Source organism: Oncorhynchus mykiss, chromosome 20 (assembly GCF_057628025.1).
Source record: "Oncorhynchus mykiss isolate SJ-2025 chromosome 20, ASM5762802v1, whole genome shotgun sequence".
NCBI classification, from domain to species: Eukaryota; Metazoa; Chordata; class Actinopteri; order Salmoniformes; family Salmonidae; genus Oncorhynchus; species Oncorhynchus mykiss.
In genome coordinates, this window is record NC_143041.1 from 15,119,615 (window position 1) to 15,142,786 (window position 23,172).

Genomic DNA, 23,172 nt, shown 5'->3' on the forward strand with positions numbered 1-23,172 from the left:
TTACAGCCAACGCTAGACAAGCATTTGTGTAAGTTTATCATGGCATAATGCTATGCTAGGCTCTGCTGGCAGCAGGCAACATTTTCACAAAAATAAGAAAAGCAACCAAATTAAATCATTTACCTTTGAAGAACTTTGGATGCTTTCACTCAGGAGGCTCCCAGTTAGATAGCAAATGTTCCTTTTTTCCAAAAATATTATTTTTATAGGCGAAAAAGCTCCCGTTTCTTCACCATGCTTGGCTGAGAAATCGACCGAAAAATGCTACAACTATAACGCCAAACTTTTTTTTAAATTAGCTACATAATATCGACAGAAACACGGCAAACGTTGTTTAGGATCCATCCTCAAGGTGTTTTTAACAAATATATTCGATAATATATCCGTAGAGGCAGTTGGTTTCTCATAAGAAGCGATTGGAAAAATGGCTACCATGGTTTTCTGCGGGAGACACCATGTGACCACTTGCCATATATGGTCCCTTACAGCCATTCTTCAAGGGAAATGCCTAAAAAGACGTCACAATGCTGTAGACACCTTGGGGAGAACCTGGAAAACGTAAGCTCATTCGTAGCTCATTCACAGTCATTGGCATGAGGCGGTTTAAAAAAATGCGGCACTTCCTGGTTGGTTTTTTATCTGGGTTTCGCCTGTAACATCAGTTCTGGGGCACTCACAGACAATATCAATGCAGTTTTGGAAACGTCAGAGTGTCTTCTTTCCAAAGCTGTCAGGTACATGCATAGTCGAGCATCTTTTCGTTAAAAAATATCTTGTTTAAAACGGGAACGTTTTTCATCCAAAAATTTAAATAGCGCCCCCTAAATCCAACTGGTTAACAAAATCATGTGCCCCATTGCATGTGCCCCATGTTGGTTTAAAACACGTTGTAGGTTTATTTACAATGGAATGAAGTGTTGGCAGCATGCATGTAGATCAGGCACCTTCCCTGTAGTACACTATAACCTCCCTCCCATGACATAACTATTCAATGCAACCCAGTGGTAGCCAAGCTACATATAAGTGGATCAGGAATTTGTTAGCGAGATCGTCGACACACAGCTACTATACATGTCACACATCAGAGGAGAGGACTCATGCTGTACATCCAACACCACCAGGGTTAGGTAATGTAGCACCGCGGCTAACTAACTAGACTGTTACTATGGAGACCGGTGTCTTTTGTCACACTTATACTGTAGCTATCAGCCATCTGTTCTGACAGTTAGCGAGCATGATATTGTGCTCCTCTTCTCTCGGTTTGAGGGTTCAAAGCCACATGTATGAGAAGTCATTAACACATACAGCTAGTGGGAAGGTCTCTACTGTATCTGGGGTAGAAAGAAAAAAGAGATTAAGGGAGAGAAAAATAACACACACAAATGCATCTTTTGAGCCTAAGAAGAAGTTGTTGTTTTTTAAGTGTTGGGTGCTATGTGCAATTATCCAATTGGAGGGGATGGGAAGGGAGGAGAGGAGAAAGTGCTGCTTAAGGCACTTATGTATTTCTCAGGAATAAAAACAAAATGAAGATGAGATATAATAAATTAAAGTACAATATGAGCTGTAAACACTTTTGAATGGACACATACACTGCATATAATAAACATTAAGAACACCTGCTCTTGCCATGACATAGACTGACCAGGTGAATCCAGGTGAAAGCAATGATCCCTTATTGATGTCACTTGTTAAATCCACTTCAATCAGTGTAGACAAAGAGGAGGAGACAGGTTAAAGAAGGATTTTTAAGCCTATAGACAATTGAGACAATTGAGACAATTCTAAACGCAAAGTTTAGCCCACGGCCATAAACCCTCAGCCCTTGAATTACGTTTTACATCATCACATCCGAGTGTACCTTACAATGTCCCTTGCCCAAGCGAGGGATAGTGATGATCTGAGAGGCAATGTCCTTGGGGGAATTCTTGAAGTTGAACTTAAAAACAAAAAACTTAACTTTGAATGTACCTAGCAAGTGAACGTAGCTAGCTACAGTTACCCATGCAGTATCTGGCTAGCTAGTTTTATAGTTTGGTCATTTTTTCCAATTCATTTCAGAATTCCCCCCAAATTCCCCCAAAATACGTTCATGAAAGTTATAGGCTCCAGACTACGAGTCTGAGCCAATTTTGAGAGTCATTCCCATTTGCCAACACTAAAATCAACGTCATCTATATATATGTTTTTGCAAGCTAGCGTCATCATTTTGTCTAACATGCCAAAAATGCAGTCATGTTGGTTAAATTGTACACTTTGAGGCCACCGGAGTTTGACACGTGACTACAGTTTGCATTGAATTGTGGGTCATATCATTGGACCCCCACTTAAGATGGCAATCAAACTGCATCCGGTTTTGATACGGATTCCCCCAAGGAAAAGTGGCTAGTGCAAGGGCTGTTGTGTATGTGTGCCATTCAGAGGGTGAATGGGCAAGACAAAAGATTTAAGTGCCTTTGAACGGGTATGGTAGTAGGTGCCAGTTTGTGTCAAGAACAGCAACGCTCAACAGTTTCCCGTGTGTATCAAGAATGGTCCACCACCCAAAGAAAATCCAGCCAACTTGACACAACTGTGGGAAGTATTGGAGTCAACATGGGCCAGCATTCCTGTGGAGTCCATGCCTGAAGAATTGAGGTTGTTGTGAGGGCAAAAGGGGGCCAGGGGGGTAGGATTACTCAGTGTATAGAGACAGCATAGAAAACGTAATATAATTCATTGGCATGCACACTGACTAACACACATTTTAACATATTTACTTTGCTGTGACACCTCCCTAAATAAAATTTGACAGGTTTCCACAGAATAAAGAATCACATTCATCACAACAACAAAACAAAACACTTTTTGGGATTCTGGAATTTTCACCCACATCACATCGCACTCCGCATTCCAAAACCTCCCCCCTCCTCACAATGTCAACAGGAATAAATCAATCGCATGTGAAACTACTCCTGACAGGGTTTTGGAAAGTTCTCAACCCAGTCATCTTTTATCAGTGTATCAGCGTAGCTCTCTCAGTGGCAGACCCACAGTTGTATATGCTCTCCCAGCTTGCTTCAAAGCATGGGCCCAACGCCCCTGAAAGCATGCCTGGGGCTACATTGGCAGGAGAAAACACCACTCAGCGGTGAAATACAAACAGAGCCGCAGGAGCGGGAGAGGTGGGGGCTCTAGAGGAGAGTACCTCAGCTCCTCTGGTAGTACGGATGCTAAAGTTGTGTAAAATGCATTCCTGGACAATGTCCCACAAAATCATCCCAATGAGCGGATTTGGGGTCTTTTGTGTTTGGTCACCCTATGAAGGTATGTGTTTATTGAAAGAAGAGTAGTGCTGAGGATCAGCTTTATTCTCACATCTGGTTCATGAAAATGAACGGTTAAAGGAAAGGGACATCAGGTGTACTGGACATCAGCTGTACTGGACATCAGGTGTACTGGACATCAGGTGTACTGGACATCAGCTGAATACATTAGCTGTGCTTTCTTTCTTGTTCACTTGGAAAGAGCTCTATATATAGAAGCAATATTCTGCGTAGGATACAACAAATAACAATTGAATAGGACATACAAATTACAAACAAAAATAGAATAGAACGGACATTGTTATTAAAAAAGAGACAGTTATTATTACGTTTCTTTGAAGAATCCTGTAGGTTTTGTACTATGTCTATGGATGTGGTTCTAGAGAGCCTGTGGTTGGGTGTACACAGGGCTCTGTGATTGAAAGCAGACAGATTAGACGTAATTGCCAAAATCTGATGGATTTAATGTATTTTATTGTCTTTCTTCAAAATGAATATGGCTAATTGGGTGATAACTCGAAGTAGTCAGTATTTGAAATTATAGGAGAGGAAATGGTTAGTATAGCATGTGAAAGCAAACGTTGCTATTATTATTATTAATATTATTACTACTATTCCACAATGCCCCTATGCATGTTTATATCAAAGTTATATTTGGCTTCTCACAACGTTTTATAAATGAATATGCATCTCACAGTCTACTGTATGTACTGTATGAACAGTACCAGTCAAACGTTTGGACACACCTACTCAATCAAGGGTTTTTCTTTATTTTCACAATTTTCTACATTGTAGAATAATAGTGGAGACATCTAAACTATGAACTAACCCATATGGAATCATGTAGTAACCAAAAAAGTGTTAAACAAATCTCACCATTCTTCAAAGTAGCCACCCTTGCCTTGGTGACAGGTTTGCACACTCTTGGCAATCCACCAACCACCTGGAATGCTTTTCCAACAGTCTTGAAGGAGTTTCGAAATATGCTGAGCACTTGTTGGCTGCTTTTCCTTCACTCTGCAGTCCAACTCATCCCAAACCATCTCAATTGGGTTGAGGTTGGGTGATTGTGGAGGCCAGATCATCTGATGCAGCAGTCCATCACTCTCCTTCTTGGTCAAATAGCCCTTACACAGCCTGGAGGTTTTGGGGCATTGTCCTGTTGAAAAACAAATAACAGTCCCAATAAGCACAAACCAGATGGGACGACGTATTGCTGCAGAATGCTGTGGTAGCCATGCTGGTTAAGTGTGCCTTGAATTCTAAATAAACCACAGACAGCGTCATCAGCAAAGCACCGTCACACCTCCTCCTCCATGTTTCATTGTGGGAACCACACATGCGGAGATCATCTATTCACCTACTCTGCGTCTCACAAAGACACAGCAGTTGGAACCAAAAATCAAAAATTTGGACAGACTAAAGGACGGATTTCCACCGGTCTACTGTCCATTGCTCGTTTTTCCTGGCACAAGAAAGTCTATTCTTTTTGGTGTCCTCTAGTAATGGTTTCTTTGCAGCAATTCGACCATGAAGGCTTGAGTCAGGCAGTCTCCTCTGAACAGTTGATGTTGAGATGTGTCTGTTACTTGAACTCTATGAAGCCTTTATTTGGTCTGAAATCTGAGGCTGGTAACTCTAATGAACTTATCCTTTGCAGCAGAGGTAAATCTGGCTCTTCCTTTCCTGTGGTGGTCCTCATGAGAGCCTGTTTCATCATAGCGCTTGAGGGTTTTTGCGAATGCACTTGAAGACACTTTCAAAGTTCCTTAAATATACCGGATCGACTGACCTTCATGTCTTAAAGTAATGATGGACTGTCATTTCTCTTTGCTTATTTGAGCTGTTCTTGCCATAATATGATATTTTACCAAATAGGGCTATCTTCTGTATACCACCCATACCTTGTCACAACACAAATGATTGGCTCAAACGCATTGGGACGGAAAGAAATTCCACAAGTTAACTTTAAAACCTTGTGTGGTTTTCAGGTCTGTGGGACCCATTTTCAATGTTAGCTAACAAAAAAACTATGCAATGAATAATTTTTTCAACTTGAGACTCGTTGGCCTTGGCTTATTTTTGATGAAGAACATGTAAAATAAAAATTCATTGAGTGCACACTGTGCGGCCCCCTACACATTTATATTATATATGTGGTGTTCGGTTCTACTGGACCCGAGGGTAATAAAAGTGTGGAAAAGTGTGTGTAGTTGAAAACATGTAAAAATGGAACAAAAAGGTTTGCGTGTGCCGTCACTATCTTCCTGCTCCTTGGGCCTGCTGTTTCAACATAGCACCAATAACCTGTCTGTCTCCCTGCCTGTCTGCCTGTCTCCCGCTTTTCTCGCACTCTTTACCCTTTGTAGTGTGTGAAACTACACAATGTCTCGCGGGAACCTTCACAATGTTATTGCAATAAATTATTTCGACACATTTTTTAAAAATTATTCTCTATTTTCCCACGCTCTACCACAGCCAGGTGCAAATTGGGGGAGGGACGCAACAAATAAATAGCTTTGCATGTGTGGCTCCTTACCCAAATCAATCAGTTCGTCAAAATTAATCTCTGCTCAGAAGGCCTTAGAAATCATTTTTGCAGAGAGAAAAGCTAGTGTGGAATGAACATCTTCCACTCTGGAAGATGAGGAATTTTCTGTCTCTGTCAATGACAGTGAGTTGGAAGAAGAGGATGAGATTGACCCCCTCAGTGAGCGTCAGGACCAGCCCATTAGCAGCCAGACCCAAGACCAGCCCTTCAGCAACCAGCAGCCTGCAGGAGGAGAAATGTGAATGTCAAAAAATTGTGAAATTGAATGTTCTTCGTGCCCAAGGATTGAGCCAACATGCATGGCTGCCAATGTGATAAGGCAGATATTCTTGTGCAGGACATAACGTCTTCTTTTGAACAGTTCATCCCATACACCATCCAGAAAATCATTCTGTTCTGCACTAATTTGGAGGGACGGCTTGGACGGCTGGTTTTTGGAGAAAGATGGAAGGAGATGGACCAAACTCGTTTACATGCATACTTCGGGGTTCTTATCCTTTCTGGTGTTTTCAGATCCAATAGGGAATCCACAGAATCCCTGTGGGATAAAGAAACTGGCAGAAAACGTTTCAGTGCGACAATGTCCCTGAAAAAACTTCCACATTATTACACTCCAGTGTTAATTTGCTGAATTGTAATTACTTTGCTACGATGGCCTATTTATTGCCTTACCTCCTCATGCCATTTGCACACACTGTATATAGACTTTCTTTTTTTTCTATTGTGTTATTGACTGTATGCTTGTTTATTCCATGTGTAACTCTGTGTTGTTGTTTGTGTCGCACTGCTTTGCTTTATCTTGGCCAGGTCGCAGTTGTAAATTAGAACTTGTTCTCAACTAGCTTACCTGGTTATTACATTTTTTTTTGATTGCTAAACGACAGTGGGCACAACTGGAGTCACATGTGCAAAACTCTAACTACAGTCTGCACTACCAACAGTCACCTGAGCTAAACAGTTCACATCACCTGCAAAACTCATTCCAAGCAACACAACTCTTAACACATGACATGGCACAACCCTCACTGAGATAACACACACTGTCACTCAGAACACACTGAGAGTAAAAACACTAGCATCAAACACCAACACCAAAACTTTTCATCTTTACAGTTTGAACAATTTCAGTGACTTCATACAAAGTAATATTTTCTTCAAAGAAAAGAGTGACATTCTTTCACGTGATTTATTACAATTTTTAGAACATAACAATTCTTTAAGGTAAATGAAAATTAGCAGTTTGCAATAGTCTGTAGTAATTTACGGAATTACAGTAATGAGAAAAAAAAGGTAGAAACTAAAAGTACATGCTGTTATTCAAACAAATAATTGAGGGGCTAATCCTGCCTCTCTCTAGCATCAGGCCACAGGTTTTCTTCAACATCACATCTAATGTTTTCTCTTGCCATGCACCTGTGGAAGAACCTTCTGGAGTGCCTTATCCATCCCTGGCAGTCCTCTGGACTCGTGTCCTCACATCTGGCACGCATGGCTTCCAAAAGGGACATTTGGTCATGTGGGTGGTGACCAAACACTTTCCACCTCCAGGCAGAGAAAAACTCCTCTATTGGGTTGAGGAAGGGTGAATATGCAGGCAGGTACAAAACCATAAATCTGTGATGTGCTGCAAACCAATCTGTGACAGCTGCAGAGTGGTGAAAAGCAACGTTATCGCAAACTATGACAAAAACTTGGGGGTTTCTTACTGGCTTCCCTGTTCTGCTGGCACTAGCTGAGCATAGAGCTGTTCTAGGAAAGCTATAAGCCTTTCTGTGTTGTATGGGCCAATGAGTGGTGTGTTGAGAAGCAAACCATCATTGGCCATTGCAGCACACATGGTGATATTTCCCCCCCTTTGGCCTGGAACCTCCACAGTGGCCCTTTGACCTATAACATTCCTTCCTCTTGCGCCGTGTTTTGGCAAGGTTAAATCCAGCTTCATCGATAAATACAAATGAATGTGGTCTTTCCAGTGCTTCCACCTCCATTACTCTCTGAAAAACAGTAAGTGCACAGTTTTACTGTAGAAATGCTAGTGTTTTTTTTTACTGTAAATATTTTGTATAGCTGTGTACGTAACCTCAGACGTCTTACCTGGACATATTGGTATCTTTTCTCTTTTACCCGTTCACTGTTTCTCTCGAACGGTACAGTGTATAACTGTTTCATTGTAACTTGGTGTTTCTTTAGGACTCGAGCAATAGTTGTTGTGCTGACAGAATTAACATTTTCAAATATATCATTATCAGCCAGCACTCTATCTTGAATCTCCCGCAGTTTTATTGCATTGCTGACAACAACCATGTCAACAATAGCATTTTCCTGCGCATCTGAAAATATTTTTCCTCTTCCCCCTGTTGGGGGCAGCCTTTGGGTCCTGTTGTAAAAATATGTTTTACAGTCAAACTTACTGTAATATATATCTGTGTAAATATTCTATAATTGCAATACAAAATAGATTCCTGTAATGTTTTCATTTACTGTAAGGATGTAACTCTCACCTGTTGGCATGATGGAAAATTCGCATTACAGATGCCACTGTGGATCTTTGCAGATTGGGTTGCACCCTCAACCCTGCCTCTCTCAATGAGAGACCATGGTTCATGACATGGTCTGTAAGTGTAGCCCTTATTTCATCTGAAATAACAGCTCTTTGTCTTCTTTGTCTTCCTCCACGCATCCGCCCTCTCCCTGCCACCCTTCTCCCTCCACGAACCCATCTTCCTTGTTCCATTTCCAAAATGAGTCTTTCTGTGCTCTACCTATATATACTGTAATATGTGTGTGTGTTCACTAACAAGTCTAAAACAAGACACCTGCTTAGCCTTTCAGCTGAAATTGCAATCAGCAGTGTTTGAAAGGCACAAGGCTGAAATCTATTCCGTTTTGAATTTGTGGTTCACAGTTTTGACAGCAGTGTGTTAGCATTTGAACAAAGTGCTGTAAATCCACAGTGTTGTGCAGGTTGTGGTTAAAGTCATGGGATAAGTGTGTAGAGTTGTGTTCAAAAACTGTGTTCAAGCAATGAAAAACAAACTAGAGTTTGGTCCACATGAACTGCTGCTGTGCAGACTGTAGTTAGAGTTTTGCACATGTGACTCCACTTGTGTCCACTGTCGTTTAGCAATCGAAAAAAACTGTAAATAAAGGTGAAATTTAGGGCCCACTGCCCCTTCAGGCAGTACATACCATCCAAACCTGCAAAATATGGAATCAAGATCTGGGCTGCCTGTGCTGCTGCTTCATCATATGCGTGGAACTTGCAAGTGTATAAGGGGAAGCCAAATGGAGGAGCCCCAGCATCTGAAGCCATCATGAAGAGGGTTCAGGAGAAGGATGCTGGTGCCCCATCCGCTCGACCCACAGAACAATTCTAATACTGGAAGTAAGTGTGTGTGTGTGTGTGTGTGTGTGTGTGTGTGTGTGTGTGTGTGTGTGTGTGTGTGTGTGTGTGTGTGTGTGTGTGTGTGTGTGTGTGTGACTCCTGCCTTGGCCTGCTGTAACTAAATATGTGAGTGAGTGAGATGTTAGTAAAATTCCTGAGTTAACTGTTTTCATCATTCTAGATTGCAGCTGGTAGCAACAAGAAGAAGCACTACGATGTGTGTGGACCCAAGAAGGACAGGAAGACACAGGACACATGCGTCAAGTGCAAGAAATACATTTGCAACACACACACAGTGAAACTCTGTCCCTCATGTGGTGTGTAGACCGGCCTTCATTTGTAATTTCCATAAAATACTGTATGTAAAATGTGTCCTTCCAATGTGTTCAGTTCAAAGCAATAAACATCAATAGAGATGAAAACCTTGTTTCATTTATATTTGTTCAAGATAAACATGATTTATTCCACAAACAGGTGAAGTCAGAAGTTTACATACACTTAGGTTGGAGTCATTAGGTTGGAGTCATTTCTTGTTAACAAACTATAGTTTTGGCAAGTTGGTTAGGACATTTACTTTGTGCATGACACAAGTAATTTTTCCAACAATTGTTTACAGACAGATTATATCACTTCCAAATTCACTGTATCACAATTCAAATCGGTTAGAAGTTTACAAACACTAAGTGCCTTTAAACAGCTTGGACAATTCCAGAAAATGATGTCATGGCTTTAGAAACTTCTGATTGGCTAATTGACATCATTTGAATCAATTTGAGGTGTAGCTGGGGATGTATTTCAAGGCCTACCTTCAAACCCAGTGCCTCTTTGCTTGACATCATGGGAAAATCAAAAGTACGCAAGTATAACAATAGTACGCAAGTATAAACACCATGGGACCACGCAGCCATCATACCGCTCAGGAGGGAGATGCGTTCTGTCTCCTAGAGATGAACGTACTTTAGTTGGAAAAGTGCAAATCAATCCCAGAGCAAAGGCCCTTGTGAAGATGCTGGAGGAAACAGGTACAAAAGTATCTATACTCACAGTCAAACGAGTCCCATATCATAATAACCTGAAAGGTCGCTCAGCAAGGAAGAAGCCATTGCTCCAAAACTGCCATAAAAACGCCAGACTACAGTTTGCAACTGCACATGGGGACACATATTGTACCTTTTGGAGAAATGTCCTCTGGTCTGATGAAACAAAAATAGAACTGTTAGGCCATAATGACCATCACTATGTCTGGAGTAAAATGGGGAGGCTTGCAAGCCAAAGAACACCATCCCATCCGTAAAGCACGGAGTTGGCAGCATCATGTTATGGGGGTGCTTTGCTGCAGGAGGGACTGGTGCACTTCACATGGACAATTATGAGGATATATTGAAGCAACATCTCAAGACATCAGTCATTAAGTTAATGCTTGGTTGCAAATGGGTCTTCCAAATGGACAATGACCCCAAGCATACTTCCAAAGTTGTGTCAAAATGGCTTAAGGACATCAAAGTTAAGGTATTGGAGTGGCCATCACAAAGCCCTGACCTAAATCCTATAGAAAATGTGTGGGCAGAACTGAAAAAGCATGTGTGAGCAAGGAGGCCTTACAATCCTGACTCAATTAAACCCGCTCTGTCTGGAGGAATGGGCCAAAATTCACCCAACTTATTGTGGGAAGCTTGTGGAAGGCTTCCTGAAACGTTTGACCCAAGTTAAACAATTTAAAGGCAAATGCTACCAAATACTAATTGAGTGTATGTAAACTTCTGACACGCTGGGAATGTGATGAAAGATAGTAAAGTTGAAATAAATAATTCTCTCTACTATTGTTCTGACATTTCACATTGTTAAAATAAAGTGGTGATCCTAACTGACCTAAAACAGGCCATTTTTGCTAGGATTAAATGTTAGGAATTGTGAAAAACTGAGTTTAAATGTATTTGGCTAAGGTGTATGTAGACTTCTGACTTCAACTGTATGTCTTGATTATAATAGATTTCTGTTCACAAAAATCACATTTTATAAAAAGAAAATGATTAGTGCTTTTATTGATGTGATCTAAGAGATGTAACTGGCAAATATTAACCATGTATGCTGTTTATATTGCTTGTAATTGATAAGTCAACGTCTAAGTATTAAGTATTTTTTCATAAATTGTTATGGCTGTATTGTTTTAAAAAAAAAATGTTGTGGGTCCATCAGACCCGTGAACATTGGGTGAATAACAAAAACATGAATACCACACAAGGGTTAACAAATCCCACCTGTTGATTGAAATGCATTTCAGGTGACTACCTCATTAAGCTGGTTGAGAGAATGCCAAGTGTTCAAATCTGTCATCAAGGCAAACGGTGGCTACTTTGAAGAATCTCAAATATAAAATATATTTTGATTTGTTTAGCGCTTTTTTGGTTACTATATTAATCCATATGTGTTATTTCATAGTTTTGATGTCTTCACTATTATTCTACAATGTTGACAATAGTAAAAATAATGAAAAACCCTTGAATGAGTAGGTGTGTCCAAACGTTTGACTGGTATTGTATCTATTTTCTTTAGTACATGAAATGAGGTCTCAATAGGCCAGGGCCTGACACGTGTCCTTGCCAAATTACAACCTTTGATCACATTGTGTTAACTATCTTAACTTTGTTAGCTATTTGGAACAATACACCTACATTGCTGCTGAAGTTGTGTTCAGTTATATGAGTAGAGGTGAAGGGGAGGCCAAGTATGATTTTTAATTAGTCAGAGGAGAAATGGCTGCTGAGGTTTGCAGGAGAGAAAAAAATCCTTGTTTTTTGACGCCCTCGGGAGGGCAGAGGGAATCGTACACACAAACACGAAAACAGAGGCTTTCTTTCTAAGACTTTGTAATACAAGCGGGACTGTTGTGTGTGCCAAGCTGATACCAATGTATCAGTGAGTTAGATATAATGCCGTTGTTCGAAAAAATACATTTATCTCCGCACCAGTGTTTTCATCTCGGTAGTACTGTGTCTCAGCTTATAAACCAAAGTAAGCACGCCACTTCACTAACCTATTTGGTACTGAAATACAGTATGGTTTTGAAATGTTTAGACAATGTCAAAGCCTTCAGTCATTGGCTAGATACACTGACACTACAGCTCAAGCCATCACAGGCCTTGCATATTTATCTACCAGGAAGTGAAAACAGCGATAGAAAGTGATATATAGTCCTACAGGAAGTGGATAATAGTAATAGATAATAGATAATTTCAACTCATGGCACCTCTAGCGGCATCTTCATCTTTTTCGTAAAACTTGGGTGGAATGAGGGGGTGAGATATGAGTCACAAAATCTCAATTCAACCCTTGAATGCAAAGCTATGTTTTACTGTTCTTGTGATAATACCACCTGTGGCCAAATGATATCAAGTTTCCTGCAGACTTTGTGTGAACCAGTGCACATAACAGTCAGGAAATGGCACAGGTCATAGAGAATCTGTTGATCCTCTATTGCACAACAACTGAACCTCCCTCCTGGCTCTTCAAGGTCTTGGCTCCACCACCTAAACAGCTCAGGGTGAAACTGAAGCCACTTTATCACTGTCCAAGTAGAGGCAATGATCCCACACACAATACCCTGATCACCAGTCACCCGGTGGCCATGTTGGATCAGAGGTGTCGCTCGTTCTCAAAGTTGGATAGAAACAGGAGTAAGACTGAATATGCCTGCCACAGAGAAGTCAGGTGAAGGAATCAAGAACCCCACCCCCTTTTGTAGATAACCTGTAGAGCTGCCGAACTGGTTGACATGAAGGACAAAAAACATTGAGACTTAGACCATTTACCTTACGTTGCTATGGCAATGCCTTACTAAGAAATAACGAGCATCCCATTCTAAATTGGTCACCAACTTAATTCCTCTCAAGGTCTTCTAGACAACACGCGCCTGTAGCTTTGTCCCTCCCTCCCTCCACTTATTTTGATTGAATCTCACCACATAAACCAATTATCTGGATGTTGTTTCAGTAGTTTGTATTTGTGCACTTTCGTTTACTTTGATATCACACAGACTTAGTCAATAAAAAATGTCTTTCCCCTCATCAGTTCTCCAGGGTTCTTTTTATGACAGGATTAAATTGTCCAACTTACAATGAAGAATAAATAATTTCCCTGGTGTGTCTGTCTTCTCTTTTCACTTCTTTTTTTCCACTGAACACTCAGCAAATTCACTCGTGCTTACTTCCCCACACCCTTGGAGAGAGGGGGAGGTAGAAAAAACAACAACTGTCTTCTTCCATTCCAAATAGATAAATCTCATTTTGTAGGGCTGGCTGTTACATACCATCTACTCAAGACCAACAATGGGTAATAACCCTGCCGGGGAAGCCGGATGTATTTCCCTGTTCCCGTGCCAGCTCCACCACAGGCCAAGTGATACAAACATCTCCATCGCATGGTTGTAGATTTCAGTTACTGTTTACATTCATTCTGTGGGTTCAGGCTCAGGTTTGTGTGTCTCCATGCTGGTGTCTAGTTTGTTCATTGTTATTTTACACTCCATCGGTTTTTCCTTATCATTCAAAACACATTCCATTTTACATACCCCTACTACACTATACATTTTTTTTTTACATTATTTTACAGGCCTCTAGCAGCAGTTGCAATACCTGAGGTTGCTGAGAAGGTGATGTCACTGTGCCAGGAGTAACAACCCGTGAGCTATCTCTGATATACTATGTCATCTTCAGGCAGGCCTGTCTTTGGAAGTGTGAGGCTGGCCATTGCCAGGCGGCAGAGAGCCTCAGTGGCAGCCCTGTCAAATTTGCTCACAGGATGTGATGCCCAGCTAGCCAGTGCGTTCTATTGTAGCAATGGTCCAGCATCTTTGAGTTCCAGAGCCTTCGGCTAACGGCGTCCGCATGCATGGGTTCGGTTTGCTGCTAGCAGAGCTCGGCTAGGTGAAACAAACACACGCGCTCACATACTCCCTAAATACCTTACCTTGAAAAACAAGATCGATTTTTTTTCTTTAAAAATATATGCACAAACTGTTTCAACTGGGAAGCATGTGACAGGCTTTACCCGGGGAACCACAACAGTAAATAACCGTAGTGACAAAACTGCCCAGTGCCAAAAAGTCCAATAATATGCCACTGCCAGCTAGACCAACCAGCTCTCCCAAGACAAAAACACAGGAGAAGGATGAAAGCTTTCATACCCAATAACTGTGGAATAAAACAGGACGGTCACAAACATGAGAGACCAGTTAGAGAAATGTCCAATTAAATCAGTCATAAATGATTCATGGTGGATTATCACAGAGGATTTTTCACAGTGTGTTTACATTGACATGTAGGAGCTGTCTTGTTTTAGTGTGGTTTCTGTTCAGTTGTTGTCACTTGATTCAAGAGGAAAGGTAAGATAGTGTAAGACAGTTGCAGAAAAGGAGATATTGTGAGAGAGTTTCATGAGAGTGATATCGTGAGGCTGAGATGTGAATATCAGCTTGGAAAACAAAAAACCAAGCAACTATCAGCATTTCCATTCCTCTAAATGCTTTTGAATCACAGATTGTGAAAGAGGAGGAGAGGAGGAGTGATACACTTGCAGAGAGAAGAGAGAAGCTCATTTTAGACTGTGGGATTATCTGGGCGCTGATTGCTCCCTCAGAGATTTCCCAAAGAGATAGAGAGTACAGAGAAACTTCTCCACTCTGCCCTGTAAACTCACTAGCTAATAATGTTAAGGGATAAGAGATAACCTGGAGCAAGAGACTTGGGAGGGAGGGAGGGAGTTATAACTGAGCAGCTGTTTTTTAGTTAGCCTATTGTTTATATATATGTACTGACATGTATATGTAACTGATAGATGCAAACACACAACCTTCATGTTCATGTTTTTAAATATATGTGAATTGTGAAGTCTTTGGTATGGATCTAGTGTTTTTTAGTCATCGGGTTTGACAGGTTTATTTGTCATTTCTGCTGTTTTGGGGGACTGCCCAAAATATAGCTCTTGACTGGTGCAGGCTTGGGATATGACAGCATAAAAGACCTGACCCAAATACAACAGAGATGTAACCCACACAATGCATTATGTACACATTTACACAAACGCATACACTGGCCGGCCAAAACTGACCAGGTGGCTAGCCAGCAGTGAGCCCCTGAAAATGTATAAAGTGTGAGTTGTGTCTGCAAGGCAATCATTATGCTAGCAATTAGTTATCTGCTGAGGGCTGTCAGACTGCTTGATTTATGTATTTTATTTGCATCTGAGTGATGAAGAAACAATAGAGACGGGGGTAGTCCAGCGAAGTGATTGAATGTGCTGGCAACCATAACCTTGTCTCTCCCTTGCATGCTATGGATGTCTATATTCTCTCCGCGTGATACATTTGCCACGGCCCTGCAACTCGGAGGAGCGAGCTAAATCATTCATCTGCTCCCATGTAAAATAGCGGTGACCTGGGGCAATTCCTCAGCAAGAGCAGTGTAGGGGAACTTTAATCTAGTTTACTGTGAAGTGGGGGAGTCGAGTGGGGGAATTTACATATGGAACCAGACCTTGAAAGGAGGATAAAAAAAAACAATGTTTTTATTAGCGTTCCCATTAGCCAACGACAATGGCGACAACTAGTCTTACTCAGGTACTAAACTAACGAAAAGGACATTACAGAAGATAGACTACACCATTTGCATACATTTGAAAACATTAACATGTAGGGAAAGGGGATACCTAGTCAGTTGTACAACTGAATGCAGTCAACCGAAATGTGTCACAGAGGTGCAGTGGCTGCTGTAATTCACATCATCAGCATCTTGTGAGCAGTTGTTGAGGGGCTTAACTACCTGGCTCAAGGGCAGTGCAGCAGATTTTTCCACCTTGCCAGCTCGGGATTCAAACTAGCAACTTTTCAATTACTGTCCCAACACTCTAACCACTAGGCTACCTACATATTGTGTGTGTGTGTGTGTGTGTGTGTGTGTGTGTGTGTGTGTGTGTGTGTGTGTGTGTGTGTGTGTTAGTTATTTGTTACGCATACAGGGCATGTTAGTACTGTACATACACACAAAAAGTAGGTCATATGGGAGAGAGGCGTTGTGCCTTGAGGTGTAGCTTTATCTGTTTTTTTAAACCAGGTCTGCTCTTCATTTGCGCAATATGAGGTGGGTGTTCCATGCAATCATGGCTCTCTACAATATTATACATTTCCTTGAAATTGTTCTGATCCTGGGGACTGAGAAAAGATGGCATGGTGGTGGCATGTCTGGTGGGGTAAGTGTGTATGTTAGTGCTGTGGTTAAGTTGACTATGCAATCTATTTGGGATTTCCAAAGCAAAAACAAGAAGCGACGAAGTCAGTATTTCAGTAACTCTTAGCTAAGAGAGACTGACATAACTTACTTGCTGACTGCCCCAATAGGTCCACTGATGATGCCAACATACTGACTCAACTCAAGCCACTTTAATAATGGTAAAATTGATGTAAAAAAAATTCACTAGCCACTTCAAACAATGCCACTTAATATAATGTTTACATACCCTACATTACTCATCTCATATGTATATACTGTACTCTATACCATCTACTGCATCTTGCCTATGCCGTTCTGTACCATCACTCATTCATATACTTCTATGTACATATTCTTCATCCCTTTACACTTGTGTGTATAATGTAGTTGTTGTGGAATTGTTAGGTTAGATTGTGGGGCCCCACAATGGTGCGTCCTCAGCCCTCTCTTGTACTGCCTGTTCACCCATGCACGCTTTTAACTCAGTCATCAAGTTTGCAGACGACACTACAGTGGTAGGCTTGATTACCAACAACGACGAGACGGCCTACAGGGAGGAGGTGAGGGCCCTCAGAGTGTGTTGTCAGGAAAATAACCTCTCGCTCAACATCAACAAAACAAAGGAGATGATCTTGGACTTCAGGAAACAGCAGAGGGAGCACCGCCCCATCCACATCAACGGGACTGTAGTGGAGTAGGTAGAAAGTTTTAAGTACCTCGGCGTACACGTCACAGACAAACTGAAATGGTCCACCCACACAGACAGCGGGGTGAAGAAGGCGCAACAACTCCTCTTCAACCCCAGGAGGCTGAAGAAATTTGGCTTGTCACCTAAAACACTCACAAACCTTTACAGATGCATAATCAAGAGCATCCTGTCAGGCTGTATCACCGCCTGGTACGGCAACTGCACCGCCCTCAAGGCTCTTCAGAGGGTAGTGCGGTCTGCACAACGCATCACCGGGGCCAAACTACCTGCCCTCCAGGATACCTACAGCACCCGATGTCACAGGAAAGCCAAAAAGATCATCAAGGACAACAACCACCCGAGCAACTGCCTGTTCACCCTGCGAGGTCAGTACAGGTGCATCAAAGCTGGTGACCGAGGGAATGAAAAACAGCTTCTATCTCAAGGCCATCAGACTGTTAAATAGCCAACACTAACACAAAGAGGATGCTACCAACATACAGACTCAAATCTCTGGGCACTTTAATAAATCGCTAGTCACTTAAATAACGCCACTTTAACAATGTTTACATATCCTACATTTCTCATCTCAAATGTATATACTGTATTCTATACCATCTACTGCATCTTGCCTATGCCACATGGCCATCGCTCTTCCACATATTTATATGTACATATTTGTATTCATCCCTTTACATTTGTGTGTATAAGGTAGTTGTTGTGAATTTTTAGATTACTTGTTAGACATTACGGCATTGTCAGAACCGAAAGCACAAGCATTTCACTACACTCAAATTAACATCTGCTAACCATGTGTATGTGACAAATAACATTTGATTTGATATTTCCCGCCAAGACCAGAAGTGTCATTCTAAAGCATATTGTTGGGTGGTCCTTTGCATGGGGTGATGTAAGTTTCCTTCAAAAATCAGTCTTCAAGATAGATGACACAGACACAGGAGCCTTGGTATAAAACTCTTTAGCCATTGCCATTGCAGAGATTCACATACAGAATACCTCAGTGGTCTATAGTAAAGATCTGTGTGGCGAAACAGGAGACAACGCTCTTTATACTAGTTGTTGTGGACGACCTACCGTCAAACATACCTTAACATTGTTGCTTTGGATTAGATACATATCTAATAAGAGAAAAACATGTCTTGACTGTGGTTTCTCACGCTGCTATAAGCCATCAACCACACCTCTGTAGTCTCAGGTGCTTTGGTACTTTCGGGAACATCGTGGCTGCGTGACTATCCACAGGTGCAGGCGGCTCTCAGCCTCAGAACTAAAGCAGTACATCTCCATTACCCTGTACTTTTCCAACATTGCGCATTGCAGCATTCAAAGGTTATCACATATATACAGTAATCATGGCATTAGCTATATTTGCATAATTTAGCATTATTAATTGTGAATGGAATTTATATGTTCAAATGAATGATTAGAATATTCCACCCTGAAATCATATATAATTGTATGAAATTGATTAGAATCATACAATTATTATTAATGATGTGTGTAGTTTCAGTGATAATGTGTGTAGTTTTAGTCAGAATTATGGTAAAACAATATAACTGTACGATATGTCTTTATAGTATTTTAAACACAGACTGTCTTAGCAGAATTCGGTGCTGACCTGGCTAGGGCCTCTGAGAGATTGGGGAAAGAACGGGAAGTACTTCCCACGGTCTCCCTATCTTGAGGGAGAACGGGAGTGATTCTCACGGCCTCCCCTAATCTTTGTCGGCTGGGTAGTAGGACAGTGTGTGCGTAGGATACCTAATGTTTATGTGTGAAAGTGTGTGCGTAAGAAGCCAGTATAAAATGAATGGTTTTGTACAACAGACCAGCGCTCTTGTGAATAAACCTTTTTTACTATTTTAGCTGGGCCTCCGTCTGTTTCATTCAACCAGTGTCTTACAAATCCTGGGTTGCAGACTGAGTAGTATAATTGAATTGGGCTATGAACCTTGAGATCATAATTCTTGTAAAATTAATTAATCATTACCTTTTTGTTTCATTCATGTGACCGACCAATACTGTTTCATGACAGACCAACACCTCACAAGGCTACTCATTTCTCTGCTGAGATCTTGAAACTGAGATATCTTTCATTTGTTCTCAAAACACGGTCGTTCGTTCACAAAACAAGGTCTGGGTGTACTGCCAAATTGCAGATACTGATAGGTGTGATTTTATAAATCTGACACCATGGTTCGATTAACAAGAAGTCAATCTTCAAACCTATGTAAAATATGTTATTTTTTATAATGAGCATTTATATTAACCTCTCTAGGGTCCCACATACCCTAGAGAGGTTAAAGTAAGGGAAATCAACACAGAAAAAAACAGACACTTCATCATTTCAAACCCTTCATTCTGGGTTGTACAATTCACTTAGTATGATAATACTATGATCATAATAAAGGTTGGCCTTATTAACTTCTTATGGGCAGGTGGGACGGTAGTGTCCCACCAGGCCAACATCTGGTGAAATTGCAGAGCGCGAAATTCAATCTACAAAATTATCCATATTTAACTTTCAGAAGATCACAAGTGTAATACATCAAAATAAAGCTTAACTTCTTGTTAATCCAGCCGCTGTGTCAGATTTCAAAAAGGCTTTACGGCAAAAGCACACTATGCGATTATCTGAGTGCAACGCCCCGCACACGAATGCATGAAAAACATATTTCAACCAGGCAGGTGAGCCACGAAAGTCAGAAATAGCGATATAATAAATGCCTTACCTTTGATGATCTTCTTCTGTTGGCACTCTAAAAGGTACCAGATACATCACAAATGGTCCTTTTGTTTGATATAAGGTCCTTCTTTATATCCATAAAAACTCAGTTTAGCTGGCTCGCTTCAGTCAATAATTCACCCAGTTTCCCTCCATCAAAATGCATACAAAATGAATCCCAAACTTTACTAATAACCTTTTCCAAACAAGTCAAACAACGTTTATAATCAAACCTTAGGTACAGTAAACAATAACATTTAAGACGGAGAATCGTTATTATCTTTACCGGAGAAAAATCCCAAAGAACGCGTTCTCTTCCACACTCTTGGAAACACTACAGCCAAAATGGGAGCCACCTAGAAAAACTCAAATTTCAGGCTCATTTTTCCAAGAACCAGCATGAAGCTCTTTCTAAAGACTGTTGACATCTAGTGGAAGCCCTAGGAACTGCAATCTGGGAGGATTTCGCCTTATAATAAAAGTGACAGCAATTGAAAACAGTGGCAAGCTGAAAATGATATTTTTTGTGATGGTTTGTCCTCTGGGTTTTGCCTGCCATATCAGTACTATTATACTCACAGACATCATTTTAACAGTTTTGGAAACTTTAGAGTGTTTTCTATCCAAGTCTACTAATATCATGCATATCTTAGCTTCTGAGTAACAGGCAGTTTACTTTGGGCCCGCTTTTCATCCGGACGTGAAAATACTGCCCTCTACCCAAGAGAGGTTAATGGGAGTGAGCATCAAAAATGCACACACACAAGGGATATGCAGATTCAGAGGTGAATAAAAATCTTGATTTTAACCATTGTTTCCATATTTTTTACCACAATCGGGCTGCATTGACTATGTTTTCACTAACTGTCCCTGGAACATCCACCTAGTCAAAATATAAAACACAGATATTTAACAGTTCTGCTATGACCTTCTAAAGGTTGGTGCTGGTGTTCCACATAATGTAAACAGGTTAAGGGTATGCTCAATATAATGTTACTTTAAATCTAGTAACCCATCTCCATACACAATAATGTTAAATATCAAACTCCACCTGTAGATCCAACGGCGGTGTTGGACAGACCCCTAGATAACGTCACAGATCAATAAACTCTGCTCACAGAACTGGTTGGGGCATTCATTCATCTCTCACACCTCCTTGACAGCTCTCATTCACTCAATACTTAATAGCTCAATTTCAATCCTCTTATTATCCACATTTCAATCTCTTATAACGTCCAAATTTCAATCAATAATTTAATTATCCAAACTCCAATGAGCTTAACACCCACATTTCAGTAAATCAGCTTAATATTTCGTATCTCACAATCACACAACTTTCACATCCACGTTCACTTAGTACTAATCCCAATTATATTCGGTAATATCCTCATCACTCGTCATTACCTCCTATTTATACATATGGATCATTTGCGGTTCCTCTAAAGTCTGCATTGTTGCCATAGTCTCAGTATCTATACACTTTACAGTATCTATAGTCTCACATCTCTATAGTATCTCAATGTCTATAGTCTCAGTAGTCTATGTAGTCAATAGTCTACAGTATCAATAACCTCTACAGTATACAGTATATAGTCTCACATTTCTATAGTCTCTCAGTGTCTATAGTCTCAGTATTTTTTTATATTTTTTAGGGTTGGATCAGCTTAATATTGCGGAAAGAATGTTGCTTCCATCAATGTAATTGTCTGCATCATTTCCAGTCCCCCATATATTTTTTTAAATAAATATATATATCCATATACATACACGCATGAATACATACTGTATACACATACCTATATAGACATACATACTTTTTTAAAGAATATACCTTTATTATTATCCCCCGCAAACCCTTCCACCGATCCCCCAATTGGAGTAAACTAATAAACACTTCGGCTTTTACCTTCAATTTATACATCTTAAACACATTTTACAGACACAGTCTACTTTACAATAGTTCTCTCTTGTTTGTTCTTAGTCCTTCCTCTATTTCTATTTCCATCCAGTTTGATTTCTATTCGTAACTGTGCTATTTAAGTTCTGAACCTATATACATTTTACAGACCCCGTATGTTTTACATTGTTTTTCTTGTTATGAGTCCCACCCTTCAGCTCCATTCAACCCCTCTCATCCATTTCGAATTTATATTTACCATATATTTTTTACCTGTGCTGTGATGCAAAATAATTTAACATTTCTATACTCATAGCTTCTACAGATTGTAAATTAAAATAAAGCTTTTTGCAAAAATAATTATTATATTATTGATTGATTGACTATGGCTTTTCAAATGACCCAGCATTGCTATCTGTAGCGTTAGTTCTAGGCAAATGTTGCAATTCTTCAGCCATTCCTGGACCTGTGACCAAAAACGAGCTACATATGGACAATACCAGAATAAATGATCTAATGACTCTGCCTCCTCACAGCAGAATCAGCAGATTGTATCCCCCATATATATAACATTCTGTTAGTTGCAAGAATTTTGTATTTTGTAATTTTGTATATTTTTTAAATCCGGCGTTGTTTTGTGTATCAATTCATAAACCATGTGCCATGGAATGGGTACATCGAAAATCTCTTCCCAACTATTTGGCAATTTATATGGCACAGCTGTCAGTTTTTCGGTCCTTAAAACTTCTTAGGGCTGAGATCCCGCTAACGGGATCGATATGACAACAGCCAGTGAAAGTGCAGGGCGTCAAATTCAAAACAACAGAAATCGCATAATTAAAATTCCTCAAACATACAAGTATTTCACACCATTTTAAAGATACACTTCTTGTTAATCCCACCACAGTGTGCGATTTCAAATAGGTTTTACGGCATAGCACCTCAAACAATTATGTTAGGTCAGAGGCAAGTCACAGAAAAACACAGCCAACACAGTCACAAAATCAGAAATAGAGATAGAATTAATCACTAATCGGCTGACAACATGGTAACGACTGGACCGGAAACGACTACGAGTAATGAGAGCACAGCACAAGAGAACACCACAGCAACTGTCACAAGTTCTGCTGCAACAGCGGGCCACAAACAGATGCAGGTATGTGTCTGTGGTTGGAGGAAAGTTACATCACACCATGGGTTGAGGATCCACCAGGGGAAGAAGGGGTGTTTGGGTAAAGAGAGACAGAGGCCTCGCATTGATTACTTTCTGCGAAAGCGATCAAATCAGTCGAATGAAGCACAGCAACTGGACGCAAACCATAGTTTGCAGTGCATCAG

General features: G+C 40.6%; 2 long non-coding RNA genes across 4 annotated transcripts in view; one reads left to right on the forward strand and one right to left on the reverse strand.

The window, feature by feature from the left end:
• Positions 1 to 23,172, reverse strand: part of LOC149974404 (uncharacterized) — a 286,443-nt gene that overhangs the window by 253,765 nt on the left and 9,506 nt on the right. The window lies entirely within an intron of this gene.
• LOC149974406 (uncharacterized) lies at positions 8,694 to 9,663 on the forward strand. The gene is made up of 2 exons (XR_016489235.1): positions 8,694 to 9,241; positions 9,423 to 9,663. It is a non-coding gene; the product is annotated as an uncharacterized LOC149974406 (long non-coding RNA).